This window comes from Somniosus microcephalus, chromosome 22, assembly GCF_052327205.1.
Source record: "Somniosus microcephalus isolate GS21.2 chromosome 22, FLI_Smic_1.0, whole genome shotgun sequence".
NCBI lineage: Eukaryota > Metazoa > Chordata > Chondrichthyes > Squaliformes > Somniosidae > Somniosus > Somniosus microcephalus.
In genome coordinates, this window is record NC_141008.1 from 39,485,271 (window position 1) to 39,490,955 (window position 5,685).

The 5,685-nt window shown below is 44.9% G+C and overlaps 1 pseudogene; it reads right to left on the reverse strand.

The window, feature by feature from the left end:
- Positions 1-5,321: 5,321 nt before the first annotated feature.
- On the reverse strand, positions 5,322-5,474 carry LOC147102186 (5.8S ribosomal RNA; annotated as a pseudogene).
- Positions 5,475-5,685: the final 211 nt, after the last annotated feature.

Genomic DNA, 5,685 nt, shown 5'->3' on the forward strand with positions numbered 1-5,685 from the left:
GGTGAACTTCAGTGCTTACCCTGCTGGAGTTTGCAGGGGCTCACCTAATTTGCCTGGGCAGCTAGATGCAGGCAGAAAATCCAGTACTTTCTGCCATTGAAGGGAGTTTCCCAGCCCCCTAAACTGCGTGAGGAGAACCAATGAAGAGATTTGTTTCAGGGGTCCAGGCCGCTTGCCCACTTCAGCCCATCTGGAGAGCAGTGCGCCTCATCTTACTCGGCCTCCAATTCTACGCCAGGTATAGAGTGAAGCAGGGAAGCAGAAACTCCCAGCGTAGGGAGCCCCCACCCCTGGCTCAACCCTCCAATCTCATGTACCTGCTGCGGGCAGGCGGATGCTCCATAGGTATGCCAGAAAGTCCCAGAAATGGCAGAGACCCAGTGAAACATTTCCCTGCTGTGTTCTGGTGCCAGAGTTACAGTGGGAGATTGGAGGAACCTTAAGGATTTTGATGGCCCTGCTTTCTGTTCTCGAAATTGGAAATGGAGCCTGTAGAAGAGCAGAGCCACAGGCCAGTATAATTATGGTTGAGGGATGCGGAACTGGACTCTGAATAAACTGTGCCTTAAAATAGTCTTAGGTAGACAATGACCAGATATAGTTGTAAAGGCTGATACTGTGCTGCTGCGGAGCCTCATTAATGGTGAGAGGAGGTTTTGAAACTGGGCCTGACCCCCAGGTACAGTATGTTGCATCTTGTAGTAAAGAAATGTGGGTGCGTTTCAGACACTGCACTGCCAGAGAGTGCAAGCTTCATTAAATGCCTAAAAATCGTGTAAACGAGTCCTTTGCTACATTTCACGAGGCTCTGGCCTGCTGCACTCCCAGTGCTGAGCTATCCCAGACAATGTTCCCTCTTATTTTTATTTTGGTGCGCAGTCCCTTTAAGTGGCTGCGCACCGAAATATACACAATATGCACAAATTGTTGAAGGTGGCAGGACAGGTTGAGAAAGCGGTTAAAAAAGCTTACGGGATCCTGGGTTTCATGAATACAGGTATAGAGTACAAAAGCGTGGAAATTATGATGAACCTGTCTAAAACACTGGTTCAGCCTCAGCTGGTGTATTGTGTCCAATTCTGGGCACCGCACTTTAGGAAGGATGTGACAGCCTTAGAGAGGGTGCAGAAAAGATTTACGAGGATGATTCCAGGGATAAGGGACTTCAGTTACATGGATAGACTGGAGAAGCTAGGATTGTTCTCCTTAGAAGTGTCAGCTGAGGCTCAGTGGGTAGCACACTCGCTTCTGAGTTAAAAAGTTGTGGGTTCAAGTCCCACTCCAGGGACTGGCACACATAAAGCTAGGCTGACACTCCAGTGCAGTGCTGAGGGAGTGCTGCACTGTCAGAGGTGCCGTCTTTTGGACGAGACGTTAAAACCGAGGCCCTGTCTGCTCTCTCATATGGACGTAAAAGATCCCATGGCACTATTTCAAAGAAGAGCAGGGGAGTTATACCCTGTGTCTGGGCCAATATTTATCCCTCAACTAACATAACAAAAACAGATTATCTGGTCATTATCACATTGTTGTTTGTGGGAGCTTGCTGTGTGCAAATTGGCTGCTGTGTTTCCCCCATTATAACAGTGACTCCACTTCAGAAGTACTTCATTGGCTGTAAAGAGCTTTGAGATGTCCGGTGGTCGATGAAAGGCGCTATATCAATGCAAGTCTTTCTTTCTTTTAGAGCAGAGGAGATTTGATAGAGGTGCTCAAAATCATGAGGGGCCTGGACAGTGTAGATAGAGAGAAACTGTTTCTATTGGCAGCACGGTGGCATAGTGGTTAGCACTGTTGCCTCACAGCGCCAGGGACCCGGGTTCGAATCCGGCCTCGGGCGACTGTCTGTGTGGAGTTTGCACATTCTCCCTGTGTTTGCGTGGGTTTCCTCCGGGTGCTCCGGTTTCCTCCCACAGTCCAAAGATGTGTGGGTTAGGTTGATTGGCTATGATAAATTGACCCTTAGTGTTAGGGGGATTAAATGGGGATATGTGTTGGTGTAAGGGTTACGGGGATTGGGTGGGATATGTGTCAGTGCAGGCTCGATGGGCTGAAATGGCCTCTATCTGCACTGTGGGGTTTCTGTGATCTGTGATCTGTGAAGGGTGGAGAACCAGAGGACACAGATTTAAGGTGATTGGCAAAAGAACCAAAGGCGACATAAGAAAAAAAAAATTTACGCAGCGAGTGATTAGGATCTGGAATGCACTGCCTGAAAGGGTGTTGGAGGGAGACTCAATCACGGCTTTCAAAAGGGAGTTGGATAGTTTGCTGAAAGAAAAAAATTTGCAGTTATGTCTATGGGGAAAGGGCGGGGGAGTGGGACTAGCTGAGGTGCTCTTGCAGAGAGCGGGCACGGGTTCGACGGGCCAAATGGCCTTCTTCTGTGCTGTAACCATTCTATGATTCTTTGATTCTATGAACATATACAAAAGAAAAAATCATGTTTTTGTTACTTGTTATAATTTTTAGACTACATGCCATAATAAAAAAATTAAAAATGCATTAAATTAATGGAACCATATCCCTCAAGACTAGTATCTTTACAGCTCTGCTTCGAGCTTGCTTGTGAAATCTCTGTATATAGTCCAGAAGATGTGGGAAGGAGAGTGTCTGTTCTGTGCACAGAAATTGCCTTACTAAGTCTCCTGGTCTCCAGTTGTCTGACCTGAATTGACCTGATCTTGCCTATAATTCTGAGACTTGAAGTTCATCTATCCCTGTCGTACCTTTTCACTGAGAAGAGAAACATCCAAAATATCCAAGGATTACAAGCTAACTAAAAAAAAACGCCCGAGGCTAATTGGTGTTGCGAAGGATGTTCCAAATGATTGGTGTTGCGAAGGATGTTCCAAATGATTGGTGTTGCGAAGGATGTTCCAAATGGTTACACGGGAGGTTTTTTTTTGCTATACAGGGTTAAGTTTAGTTCAGAAGGTAAAATAAGTGCTTGCTACACCAAAAGAAATGATACAGTACATTCTATGACACTTAATTGAAGTTGCTTGAACTGAATCAGTAACTTGCAATTAGCCAGTAGCTTCAGTAAAAGGCACAGAAAGCAATTTTGGGTGTTCATTTCATCTTTATTGCAATTGCTTTGAACTTTCCTGCTAAACACTATAATTTTTGTACTTCTCCACAGGATGAAAATAAGCATGATGTCTCCCATTGTAATTTTCGTTCACTGAACAACGGGCTTATCAACACATCAATGATTCACTACCGTACAGCCTTAGGAAAAGGGGAAGCACACACTGATGGCTTTAAAGTCTAAGCCCAGTGCAACAAACATGACCTTGCAATCACCATGAGACAGAGTCCTGTTAAAAAAACCAGGCTATCCCAGAATACCAGCTAAAGCCACAGTCAATTATCAGGTCATCAGAGACCACAGATACTCCAGGTCTTAGTGGGAGAGGTGTGAGAAAGTAATTGTCAGAATGAGTTTAGTGATAAGTAACCAATTTTGTCTTTCACTGATCTGATACCACCCACACATCAGTAGGATTCCTTTTCCCAATATAGTTCCAGGAGGTTAAGAGCAACCCTTAACAGGCACTTAGCTACATAAAAGACGATCACATGGCAAAACAATGACAGACTTTGGAAAGCAACAACACTAGACAATGTCCTTAATAGAAGTGTGGGCAGTGTTCCAAATTGTTCCCTAACAAATGTCCTCAATATGAATAGACATAAAATTAGCCCATTATGTAGAGATATTTGTTGCGTGACCTCTTACACCTTCTCGTAGAGACCTGCCTGCTATTTCACAGCACAATTTATACTCTTCGCCATCTACACTGACAGCGTTTGCTTTGAGATGCAGTGGCCTTGACTCTTGGCACTTATCCCCACATAGAACACTTGCCTGTACATCCAAATGGACTGTGTGATCAAACGCTAAGCTGTGTGCGCAGCTATTATGTAAAATAATTCCACTACACCTGAAGCATGTGGTGCAGCAATAAATTGTGCAATAATGCTTTCCTATGATAGGTAGAATTCAGAAATTGCCTTAGGGAGAAGCTACTTTGAATAAAATTGTACATTCATTAAACTATCACAAAATGTGCTTTTTGCTGGTGCCCCTAATCAAAATTATAGTTAACATGCAGGTACAGCAAGCAATTAGGAAAGCAAATGGTATGTTGGCCTTTATTACAAGAGGATTTGAGTGTAAGAGTAACGTCTTGCTGCAATTATATAGGGCCCTGGCGAGACCACACCTGGAGTATTGTGTACAGTTTTGGTCTCCTTACCTAAGGAAGGATATACTTGCCATAGAGGGAGTGCAACAAAGGTTCACCAGACTAGTTCCTGGGATGGGGGGATTGTCCTATGCGGAGAGATTGAGTAGACCAGGCCTATATTCTCTAGAGTTTAGAGGAATGAGAGGTGATCTCATTGAAACATACAAAATTCTTACAGGGCTTGACAGGGTAGATGCAGGGAGGATGTTTTCCCTGGCTGGGGAGTCGAGAACCAGGGGTCACAGTCTCAGAATAAGGGGTCGGCCATTTAGGACTGAGATGAGGAGAAATTTCTTCACTCAGAGGGTGGTGAATCTTTGGAATTCTCTACCCCAGAGGGCTGTGGAGGCTCAGTCGTTGAGTATATTCAAGACAGAGATCGATAGATTTTTGAATGTTAAGGGAATCAAGGGATATGGGGATAGTGCAGGAAAGTGGAGATGAGGTAGAAGATCAGCCATGATCTTATTGAATGGCGGAGCAGGCTCGAAGGGCCAAATGGCCTACTCCTGCTCCTATTTCTTATGTTCTTATAGCAACCAGGACAGTGATTCTTCCACAAAGCTTAATTGGGTATCTTTTTTGGGTCCCAGTTAAGTCCAGAATGTTACGGTGCTAGGGAAAAGCTAACCAGTAAGCACAGGCTCTCTTGATGAGTGCAATTCGCCAAAGCACAATATGGATGCTCCGAGTGGGCTGTGCTCTTGATGAGGAGCACAGGCTTGTGCCTGCACATAATCTTCTGTGGTCAGCTCATTTATCATAATTATTTGTAGCTTCCTGTGCAATTTTGGTCTTGCGCGGGGAGCTAGCCTGTCGCAGAGGCCAGAAAACACCGCATCAGGTGAAATTTCTTACTTACTTAATTACTTAAAGGTAAATGGCCACATAGGGGTTAAAAACTCACATGCCTAAAAAATTAGATGGCGCTACAAGTGCAAAGCGGGTGCCAAAGCGTCCAATGTGGCAGGCAGGGCACACGCGCTCATTGCGTGCCGGAAGTGCGCCGCCCGCCATATTGTTGCAAGAAAATGTCACTTCCGCCGTTACTTATTTTCCTTTCCACGATACTATGGAGTCCTATTTAAAGTTTGAGAATAGTTTGAAAAATGCGTTCAAAGTGTCGACGATCAAATGTTCCCTGCAATCCACATTCATTCTTGAAACTAGCTGCATTCTTCATCGACGCACGAGTCGAGCGATCGACCGCCAGGAGTTGCACGTTTTGTTTTCTAGACCCAACTATATTCACTTTGCAGATGGCTTCAAAGCCTTTCAAGTGAGGATGGCTGTTGTCCAGGCTTCAATTCCCTCCGACAGATGGTTTTCAGGCTCTCTTGATGAGTGCTCTTCATCAAAGCACAATATGGATGCTCCGAGTGGGCTGTGCTCTTGATGAGGTGCACAGGTTTGTGTCTGCAAATGTTGG